This window comes from Zeugodacus cucurbitae, chromosome 2 (genome assembly GCF_028554725.1).
Source record: "Zeugodacus cucurbitae isolate PBARC_wt_2022May chromosome 2, idZeuCucr1.2, whole genome shotgun sequence".
In the NCBI taxonomy this organism is placed as follows: domain Eukaryota; kingdom Metazoa; phylum Arthropoda; class Insecta; order Diptera; family Tephritidae; genus Zeugodacus; species Zeugodacus cucurbitae.
In genome coordinates this window covers 6,463,473-6,475,585 of record NC_071667.1, presented here as the reverse complement: position 1 = coordinate 6,475,585, position 12,113 = coordinate 6,463,473, and the positions used below count along the sequence as shown (strand labels likewise).

Here is a 12,113-nt window from a genome sequence, read left to right as displayed (position 1 = left end):
TTAATAAATTGTTTTATTAATTATTTGGTAAAAAATGAAAAACCATTCAAATTAGTTAAATTCTTCCAAAATGGGCCAATTCTGACACTTATACTTCTATGTGGTGCTGATCAATAATTTTAATCTTTTTTATAAAATTAAATTTTTTTTCAATTTGCATATTTCTTTTGAATTTTTTCAAGTTATATTTTTAATTCTGATTCGATGTTATATGAGGTTCTTCTCTTTCTTCATATGTCTTCTTCATGAAGGCAAATCCCCGATGTTCGTTTTTTAAGGTACTCAATGTAACAAATTTGCTTGTTCGTTATAAGCGGTTTTCGTTAAAACGAATATTCGTTATTTCGGAAAACTACTGTATTTGTTTACGTATTGAAATTGTTTCAACCTTTTCACCGGCTTTCAAATCTAAAATTTGTATTTTTTAATTTAAATCTAATTTAGAATTTATTTAATTCTATTAACAGCAATGTATTTGTGACGTATTGACGTATGGAATTTTGATTAAATTGCAAAAAAGTATTCAATTGAAAAAATAATCTGTGAAAAAAAAGTAAACCGTTTAAAACTGGTAACTGGGAAGTGTACAAAAACACCGTGTAAAAAGTAGATCAACGGTACAGTTATAGTACAGGTTTTTTGTCTCAGTCTGAATTAACGCATGAAAGGTCTTCTTTTGGGGAGAAAGCTACTTCAGTTCTATTCAATAGTCGAAATTTGAGAAAGTGGATTAGTTGTAAGGGATTTGAATTGAAGAAAGATTGGGAAACTTGTATATTGTTGTGAGATAAAGGAAAGTATGTGAAAAGCTTAGAATAGTTAAACATTTTTATTCCCGCTTGCCTATTATTCTTGCTTGTCGATGAAGCCTAGGATTGAAAGCACCGTATGAGGCCAAATCATATTTTAAAGAAAATATTTATAACATTTATATGTATATGTATATTTTCTCGATAGGAAATGTCAACATTGAGCGAATTTCTGGCAACAACACTAAATACATAAATAACTATCAAATCTAGGGTAGGTAAAAACTATCAAAAGCGTGATAACGGCATTAAATTGACGAATAATTTTGTGCAACAGTGTGCTCCACACAAACTACATGTTAATGTGCATGCTAAATGGTACAATACACCGGAGAATTCCAATTTGCAACGCCGTCGGACAGTAGCCAATACATTCACTAATTGCTGTCAATAATATCGGCAACAACCGATATACCCTGGATAATACAACGCCTGCGCGTCCGTGTTGTTGGTGTTATTTTTAATCAAGTAAATGGTTCGATACAGCAATGGGACCGGACACAGGTGAGGTGACAAAACCTACCATACCACCATACCATGCGATATGCCATACAAACAAATCGTAAAGTTTTCAGAATAGACAAAATACCAGTTAGCCGCGCAGTAGGTGAGCCATTGGGGACCAATGTGCAGGACTGCTTGCTTGTGTACATTTCCACAGGAAACAAAGTGAGTGAACATTTGTAGTTGGGTCACCTGCAGGATCTGTCTGGCTAAACTCAAACAACTGTGAGTCTCTTCTGGGACTGTGGCTGTGATTTGCTTGCGCTTTTAATGACTACGCAAATACAGACAATTGCAAATAAAAATACAAAGGCAACAGAAAAGGTGCATACATTTCATTCATTTCGTAAGGGAAATCTACGGACGCGCCACAAAATAAGGTGTAGAAATTATTTGGACAGATGAATCGTGTTTCTGTTGACCACATGCAAAAGCGGTAAATAAAGAAATCGCAAGAAAAACGCAAACAAAGTAAGTAGAAACTGAGCATACAAAGAATAAAAAAAAATAAAGCGTAGACAGCGCTGGCAAGCAGGTGGCATTTACCAGATACACGAGACGACGTGCTGCAAGTGGTGCAGAGAATCAGGTCTACCTGCGGAGCACTGCTTGCGAGTGTGATCCTCAATGATCGGGCTGGCAGGTAGCTAACTTTGTTGGTAAGATTGCGGTACAGTGTGCTCACTGTTACTTTTATCTTTTGCATTTGTTGTTGTCTTTTTTTACACTGCGTCAATCTGTTGTTGGCGAGGGTAAACAATTTTGCACCTGCCATCATCATCAACACAAAGGCTTTTAAATCAGATATACGCAGCAAAAGTGGCAATAAAATGTAAAGAACATGAACAAAAAACATAAATAAAATTAAAGCAAAAATTTGGAAACTTGATCTTGCTTGCCAGTAAGCGAGGGTGATCGTTCATGACAAACATATGTTCGCGTTTACTTAATTTTTGCGTAAGGTTTTGCATTCCTGCTGTGCTTGATCAAGTGTGCGCGCTTATTTATACCCAAGTTTAATATGTTTCATATAGGTATATTGAAATATTATTTGTAAGAGTAATATGCATCGAGACTGACCACATTAAAAGTGAATGTAATGAATATATAGGAAGACTTCTGCAAGTCCTAGAAGATTTGGAACTGACAGCAGATTTTGCGGGATGGGAACATCTGAGATTTGAAATGAGTTTTTGGTCTGTGTTACAGTCCTCTGCGGAACAGATATATGGGTAGAATTACATAATAACAAGCCGATTACAGCTAAATAAATTTTATGTTTAATTCGAAGATAGACCTTCCCTACATATTTGCTCATCAATATATGTTGTTGTTTTCTCTTTGCCTTTTAATATTTTAGGTTAACTTTTTTTATTGCTATTGTGCCACCAAAATATGATAAAATTTCAGCTTGCAGTCGGCTGATCGAATTTTGGGCCAAGCCATTAAACTTATACATATTTGTAGTTTAAAGCAAAAGCACATCGTGTTTTTTTTCGAGTTTAAATTTTTAGCGCTGCGGTTTCCGTTTATTTTGGTTGAAGTCTGGCGTTTCGTGCTGATATTGCTTTAGGCAATATTTAAAGGTGGACTTATTTACGGCATTCATTTGTCAGCGTTTATTAAGTAAAGCATTTGAAAATTTACTTTAGAATATTCTTCGTTAGCTCATTTGGGGTACACGTTTGAGAATGAGCAGCTGTCTTTTTTATTGTGTGTTAAGCGGAAGTGCAAATAACTACACAATTTTTGTTGTGTTCTTTATTTATTATTGGATAAAGCTTGTCGAATTTCTTATAATAAATAGTTCGAGATTTTTAGGGTACTTAGATTAGATTATGTAGATCCTTCTGAAGCTTATACATGATCAGGGCTAAAGTTTTGTCGAAGAAATCGCTGGGGTATTTGAAAATATATCTATGTAGATCACACTAACATGCTTGTCTTTATAGCAAGTAGCTCTGCCTGAAAACACCATTAGATAGTGGACTGATTATATAAGCTCTATCCAAATTCTAGGTGCTTAAACCGAAATATGGATATGAAGCCAACTTAGAGGGTATTGGGCTTGTTTATTATTGGTTCAAGAATCATTAGTAGAAATACTAATTAAATTTTAAATTAATTAAACACCCAGTTACTAAATATAAGCCATAATTTTTGCCGCCAACCTTTTCCCTTCACTGCAAGGCTAGTTGTTACATTCTCCGCACATTCACGACAAATTGCTTTTCCACTGTATTTGTAAAGCCGAAATCACAATTTTTCATGCAAAGCACTTGATAGATTCCTAATTTGTCATTGTCAGGCACTCAAAATAGCGGAAGGATCATAAAGCAGCGACAACTAATCTACACAATCTAACAATCTAAAATCATATAGCGACTGCAACAAAAAAATTTCTTTTGCGTTTCCATTGGCCAAAATAGTTGACCTGCGGTAGCGCTGCTGAGTGACAGCTTGCCAGCCAACAGTGTCATACTCTAGCTGTCAACGCATACTTTTCTCATTTGCACTTTAAAACTCTCCAAAATTTTTCGAGTGCGCCCAGTCAAGTGGTGTTACTCAAATGCCATTCAATGTGCCGCTCCGTAAGCCTACTACATACCTACCTACCATGCCTAGCAATAGCCTTCGTAAATTGCTATTTTCTGTGCAATTTCTTGAATTCAATATGTCGGCACGTAATTCACTTTTCTATTCGACCTCCCATTTTGTATTTTCGTAGTTATTCTCCTCCATTTTATTTTTCACTTTCAAGTAGGTTTTGCCTATTGCCAAACGTTTCCCCAATATTTGCAAGCGTGCTGAAATTTCTCTTCGTCGAATTTGATTTTGTTTACTTGCTATGCCAGATTTGTCCAACATTTTCTTGCAAATTCATTCAATTGAACAACAACAATGCGTTGTGATCCCAACAGACGGGTGCGCCGAAATAAGGTTGATTTGTCCTCAAGTTTCTCATTTGTAGTCGTATTCTTGCTTAAACATTTCTAATGTTAACATACATACCTATATATTTATGTAATGGGATTTGAATAACAGTTCACGTTCAGTACAGTGTTGCCAACCAATTTGCAATTTCCTATAACCACCCAAGATTATTAAGAGATAGGAGTGTATGGTACTATGAAACGTAAAAAGAATTTGGCATCAGTTCCTACATAATGGAAATAAGAGTGACTTAAAAACTGGGAGATTTAAAACTTTACAAAAGAGATCCTTGTTTGGATCAAGTAATATCTCGTTTCCTTCATAGAGATTGACTTTGTCTAGATCGTGTGAGATTTCAATGTTCTCTAAACTCAAATATCTCTTCCGGGGTTGATAAAAAGAAGTTCGGTGAAGGTGTGGTCTATCACTCTCTTCTTGTAACATAATCTTAATAGATTTTAATAAACAAATGTTTCTTTTTATTTCTACGTGGCAACACTCTTTCTTAAATGTAGTTAAGATATCTGTGCTGTACGAAGGCAATATAAATTTTTTCAAGAATACAATCTAGTCCAAACTATGTGCCTGAAAAGCAAATACATATATACACTTATACAAGTATTCATATAAATGTATGTACGTTTTGAAATATTTCTCGTTGAAAATGTGTGCGTCCAGTGGCACTTGAACTGTATTCACAATTTAATGAGTAGTGAAGTAGTGAGATGACAAGATGGACTTAGATTAGAGCTTATTGGCGTGAGTACTGGCGGTAGAGGGAAGTGGCGAAAGCATTTACTTAAAAATAGTAGTGGGAGTGACAATGACAGCGCGGCGTTTGGAAGTGTCGAGTTCGTGGCACTCAAGGCGTCATTTTCAATATAATGGATATTTATTTGAAATTTGGCGAAGAAAAGTTTTTGTGCGCTTAATGGAGTATGACAGGACACGAAAATCGATTAACACGTAATTATGTATTTGTTGTTATTACTTGGAATGGGAAATTTCAGTTTGTTGTAACGGCTTCACAACGTTCTAGTTTGGGTGTTAAGTATTGAAATAATGAGCCGCTCCACCCTTGGTCCTTTCAGAAAGAAGGTAGGATGGAGAAAAGATGGCATTAAGTACTAGCCTCGTAGTCCTTGACAGTGTTTGATTGCTTTTTAAATGAGTGTCTTAAAGACAAGAAGCGAAGAGAGTTAAATTGATACATGAAGCAATAAAAATTAGTTTCGTATATACATATGTACTTATGTAAAATAAAATTTGAAAATACTATAATGTTACTTTTGTCTTTTTTTATTTCAGATTATAATTAACTGTGCTCATTAAGGCAGCGGAAACTAACATATCACATACTATTACATAATTAATTGAGGTAAGTTAATCAAGTTAATTTAGAATTTTTAAGATAATTTGTCTTTAAAGAAGTTGAAAATAAAATTAAATGAAGTATTCACTTAAAATTTATAAAAGAAATATCTGAAGCGACCTCAAAAAATTAAAATGAAAATAAAATTAAACAAGTAAGGAAGGGCAAAGTTCGGGTGTAACCGAACATTTTATACACTCGCAATCTATTTATTTAACTTTATTAATATTATATAAGGGGCCATCCATAAATTACGTCACACGAATTTATGAACTTTTTAACCCCTCCCCCTCCTTGTCACAAGTTGTCACATTTTGAACTCAAGCCCCCGCCCCCCCTCACGTGACGTCACCCATTTTCCAATTTTATGGATTTATCATAAAATAAAAAAAAACAGGTTATTCTTATATTTATTGAATAATCTTTAATAAAATCAAAATTTAGTTAAATATTAAAGTACAGAGACAACGAATGACTAGTCAAGAAATAATAGATACTTAATTATGCTAATTAAAAATACTTCAGAATACTACGACTTAGAAATTTATGACTGTTACACGGCAGAAGGCAATTGTCAAGTAAACAATGGGAACGAATAGAAGTCACTGTGCCGGCGCGAAGCATGTGCTACAGTCAGTCCTGCAAACCACAACAAGCATGCATACGCAGCGGTAAAACCACGCCACCGCCGGCAGAATTAGCCGCGCGTGATCGACGTGGTACAGAGCAGCCAGTCGTATAGCACCAGAGCGGGAAACGATATTGCCCTAAATTTTGAAATGTGATGTCACAAAGCTTTTGACCCCCTCCCTGCCCTTTGTCACACAATGTCACTTCTGAATGATACCCTCACCCCCTTTAAGGTATCACTTCCCCAAAAAAATTACATCCACATATGCCCCTTCATAGTGCGATCCTTCATACCAAATTTTATTTCCATAGCTTTATTTATAGCTTAGTTATGGCACTTTAGGTGTTTTCGATTTTCGCCATTTTGTGGGCGTAGCAGTGGTCCGATTACGCCCATTTTCGAACTTAACCTTCTTATGGGGACAAGAAATACGTCTTCCAAGTTTCATTACGATATCTCAATTTTTACTCAAGTTACAGCTTGCACGGACGGACGGACGGACGGACAGACAGACATCCGGATTTGAACTTTTCTCGTCACCCTGATCATTTTGATATATATAACCCTATATCTAACTCGTTTAGTTTTAGGACTTACAACCAACCGCTATGTGGACAAAACTATAATACTCTCGTAGCAACTTTGTTGCGAGAGTATAAAAATAAATAAAATAAAATGGAATTCCGCTGATTTATGAACAAATTGTATTTAAAATTGTGACAGTAACCGCAATTGCCTTTCTTTCTGCATAAAAAAAAAAAAAACAGAAAACCACAAACATGTTTCAACATTTGTAACTGTGCTGGACACTTTTGGATCCAAAAGCTACCGCATAAAAATGATGAGAATTGCTGAAATAACTGCAGTGCAACTTGTCTGAACGTTTTGATGCTCTCACCAATGCTCCATCACCAAACGATGTCCATCATAAACTATCATTCATATAAAACCGACGACATCATAAACAGCATTCATCATCAACATCAACGTAACCACAGCGCTGACGAAAGCTCGTCTTCATACGTACGTTATGTCAACGTTGATATTTGGTTGATGTTCTCAATGTCAGTTGCATAACCAATGTAGCTAACGAAAACACCCGTAAAGGGGACGCAAGCGCCGCTTACAATTGTTCAAAATATGTCATACCATTCATCTGCTGGTTCATAGTAAACTAACACTCTTGATGTGCTGGCTTGAGTGAGAGTGCGACTGAATGGCCGGCGTTCCTAGTCGTAGTGCGTTTTTGTAGTGAAAATAAGTGGGTGCTCCATAAAATGATCTGATTTCATTGTAGAACTGTGTCACAGCTTTATGTGAAGTAAAACGGTTTCAAGTGTTTGTGTGAATGTGTGTGAGCATTTCTAAAGAGAGCAGTCGGTTTAGGAAAACACTTATTTTGCACGCTTTGGTGTCACACTAATCCAGCGAGTCCCATTCAACTTGGTTATATCGAGGGCGCCAACAACATCCCCTTTTTGACGTTTGGGTTTTGTAACCTTCTTTGTGTTTTTCATTCTTTATTAACGTGTTTCTTTCACCTGCATTCATTGCTCATTGAGTTGAGCGGCTGAGCAAATGAACGCATCATAGTCGTAGACTCTCACTCCAAAAGCTTCATATTTTGTGTATGTGGTGTGTAGTGTTCCCGTTAGTTGCGTGATGTTGTTTGTGCAGTTAATTTTGTTTGTTGTTGTTGCACTGGACTCATTTCCTTTAATGTTTTGGCCATTATGTGTTTGTATGTTCATACATTTGTACATTTGTACGACTCTAGTGTTTCTTCCCATTCTGTTGTTGTTTAAAATAATGAGAGTTTCACTGTGCTATAACATTGATGAAAGCTCATTTGCTTCAGAAGAAATAATGGTATATTCCTTTTTAGGAATTGTTCCGCACATGTGTTTTATTTATGTCCAATTTGATTTCGCTCATATATGATTTGCTTTCACATAGTATTATTACATTTCTACTCATATATATATATATACATATATCATATGAAAGCTTCCATATTCCAAGTAAAGAAACTCTGGATCTATAACAATCTATGACAATCTCGCTGTCATTGCTTCCAAATCTTATAGCCAATAAGACGTTGATGTAGTACATGCATTTATCTTAGCGGTTTACCTAAGTACGAGGTGGCAAACCCGGGTTTACCTAAACTGTTGAACAGCTCTTTATTTAGGCTAAGGTAAACTTTTAGCGAATCTCCAAATTGTTGTCGTGTCGATGAGAACCCGTGGCTGCGGGTTTACTCCTCGCCCGCATTCATGACTATCAATAATATCTCTTTCAGTGCCTAATGACAGGATTATTCACACCACAGTTTTTGTTGCTTGTCATTGTAAGATTGCCCTCTTTTTTGTTGTATGAATTCTTGTGGTGAAATTTAAAAATGCAAACGGTGATAATCGCCTTGGTTTGCGGTTTCTGCAAAAGCTTAGCTATCTCTCTGTATTCAACAAATCAAAAGGGATGACATGAAAACTTGAAAAGGGTAACAGATTTTACTTTGTGTATAAGGAAGCATGTGTATGAAATTAATGTTAGACACCGTTATGAAAGATATAAGATTGCAAGCACTTAGAGAGTTCAAAAAAGCAAACAGCGAATCCATCAACCTTTTTAAAGTGGAGAGAGTGTTCATAAAAGCTTGTTGGACGCAAATTAAAAAAAAAAAAACAAAAAACAGGAATTAAAATGAAAAGGGTAGTAAAAAGGGAAGTTTGAATATATTTCTCAATTTTAAAATACTTGGAATTTTATGTATGGTATTTTTAATTTCTTGGAAAATGTGCTAGTTGTAAGGATGTCTCGGAAGGATGGACATATCAACATTCTGTCTTCCCGCAAAAGTAGACCACATAAAATGAGAAAAGAGAGAGGCCCTTAGAGACAAGACAAAAAGAAGAACTGTCGATTTTCCCTATAGATGTCAAAGTATTCTTGGTTTGATTGGGTATTTGAGATATACTGTTTTGGCGATTTTCCACGAGTGTTCCATTGTTACGTTAAGAGTTTTGGCAGTGCGAAAGATATTTATACTTTTCAATTCCATTCATCGTTGCTGTAGATAATTAAGAAACAGGAGAAATAATGTGTATACCTACAGTATGTCAAGAAAGTAGTTTGACAAGAGAAATGTGTTCTCTTGTCAAAACACTCAGTATGTCAAACTGTAAACATATAAGGTATTGGTCAAATCTCGAATAAAAACTCGACGAACTACTACGACGCTCTTCTCAACAACATGAACCTTTTCCATTTAATAGAATTTTTAGTACTTTCTTCAGTAAATTTTAACAGTAGTTACTGCCCTTTTTTTAACTGTCACCTTTTATGACTCCTTACACGAGTAGTGGAGCAACTGTACATTTTTATTATTGCAAACCGTCTATGTATTTGTAATCCACATCTTCTCCAAATGAACGACCACGTAAAATATGCGCCATTTCTCCTGCAATAAAGCTCCAGCAACAAAGTCGAGGCAATACCAACAAGTTCCCTTTTCATTTTAGCGCAACGTACTTAGGTAAGTCGCACCGTGATTAATCACAACACTTTCCAACCCATTAATTTTTGCAGCATTTCGGGAGGTGTACGCGTTATATGTAAGTATGGTAGATACAGTTAGATCTTTGGTTAAGTGCAAGTACTTTTACTTACTGGAGTTGAGTACTGACTGTATGGGAAGTCGTTGAGACACAAGAGCAGAGTTGAGTTGAGCAGTGTGTGGCACGTTTGTGACAGCTATCACATATTTACATTATATATACTTACATTTGCAATCTATCAGTTATCCTCTGTAGCAGATGTCTGCAGGGGAATAAGCGAGAGAAGTGAGAGGTGTGAGAAAAATTAAGTTGATGTCGCAGACTGTAAATGCTAAGTAGTCGTAATGAAAATATCCTGTAGTCGTGTGTTCTAACTATCGGTTATTTTGGTAACAGTTGGAGGCACTCGAGTACACCGCTGATCCTTTAAACTTACTCGAACCAACATGTTTCTAATGACAGGTTCTGTCTGACGAGCTCTCTAGCTTGTTTAAGTTATTGGTTTTATTGAATTGTATGGTGCTTTAAATTTTTTATTTCTCATTCCTGATATGTAAGACCTTATTTACAAATATGATTTTTTCCAAAGTGGAGATATAGTATAAGACAATCACTGAATAGTATCACTGCACAATCGAACCAACAATAGTTAGTATAGGGTTCGTCTTTTACAAAAATGTGTATATTTTAAGATCAAAACCTTTATGACAGACATTTGAATTCTGCGTTAGAAGTACCAAGAACAACAGATAGACATAGTTTTGAAAGTTGTCCTTTTCCAGCTTCAATTCTTGGATAATTTGACTCTATTTCCTAAGTATTTTAACAAATCACGTGCCAACGAAACATTTGGTTGTAGTTCTCAATTTCACTTTACTTATGAAAACCCTCTGGTTTCGAAATTTCTAACTATTATCGATGAGTAATTTTTCGTGTATTGTGAACTAGTTACAATGCAAAATATACAGTATCCAAAACAATCAAGAACTTGTATATTTCCATGCAGGGATGTTAGCGACAGTTGCTGAGCACTGCAGACAATGTAGATAAGTAATGTTGGTAGAGAAAGTGCGTACAAAGTCAGTAGTTGTCACCGGTGTGTTGCCACTGGTTCTTCTACTCGCGGTATTTTCGCCTTAACTGACTAACGCGCTAAAACTTTAAATACTTACGAAGCGGATGATACAACAACAAAATAGCAAGAACACTACCGGCGCTTCGCCGTTTCACTATGCTTCTATCATTGCGCCAGATATACCGCATCCGCTGAGAAGAATGACATAAAAAGCGCAAAATAAGGGAAGTCGCAGGAAAAGAAGTGCAGGTAAAAATGGTTGACAGCAATTTCGGGAAAGTTAGCTTCGCAGTGCGTACACTTGTGACATCATTTGCACACCTTAGTGGGATGCGTAGAACGAGTACAAGTGAAAACGTGAAATATATGTAAAAACGTGTGGGTTTTATTAGAATGTATGCATAAATATTTGTTAAAGTTAGTTCGAATTATATTGTTATCTATACATGCTTGGGTAAGGAAGGCGGCTTTGGCCTTATACACCTGCAAAAGGATGGTCGGACCAAAATGGGGACTAACACCCCGCATATCGCATTGGCTCCACACAGCTGTGGTAAGGCCGATTATGACATACGGTATATTGGTCTGGTGGCCAATAATCGACAAGAAGTACGCAGTAAAGAGCATGGGTAGTCTACAAAGAGCGGCATGTATATGTATCAGCGGAGCTCTCAGGACAACGCCGAGCCAGGCGTTAGAGGCTATTCTGCACTTACTGCCTATAGAAATATTCGGTAAGCAACAGGCGGCGAAATCGGCACTTAGACTGAGAGAATCTTCATTACTGCAAACCTGCAACAGAGGACATTCTAGTATACTCGGCAAGTTCCCATTTCTACCAAATAGGACGGATTTTCGCAATCCTATAGAAATGAATCTAAAATCTGAACTACATATATCATTCCCCTCTAGAGAGGAGTGGGGTATGGGAAAAGTGGACAAAGATTCAGCGATAAGTATCTACACGGACGGGTCAAAACTAGACAAACGAGTTGGAGGTGGGGTATTCTCAGAAAAACTAGATACCAGAATCGCCTTCCGGCTACCGGATCATTGCAGTGTGTTCCATGCAGAAATCACTGCAATTAAAGAAAGCCTTCTCGTTCTGTCAAAAAGAGTGTTAGCGGCCAGACAGATATTCATATTCTCGGATAGTCAAGCGGCTTTAAAATCATTAAAGTCTCATAGAATATCTTCTAAGGTAGTGAAAGAATGCTTGGATTTATTA

At 36.3% G+C, this 12,113-nt stretch overlaps 1 protein-coding gene across 1 annotated transcript in view; it reads left to right on the top strand.

Moving 5' to 3' along the window:
* The window catches only part of LOC105214052 (protein tincar), a 143,981-nt gene that overhangs the window by 35,026 nt on the left and 96,842 nt on the right, over positions 1 to 12,113 (top strand). Inside the window, exon 2 of the mRNA XM_011187233.3 lies at positions 5,556 to 5,625. The gene's annotated coding sequence lies outside the window, so the exon portion shown is untranslated. The remainder of the gene's footprint in view (positions 1 to 5,555; positions 5,626 to 12,113) is intronic.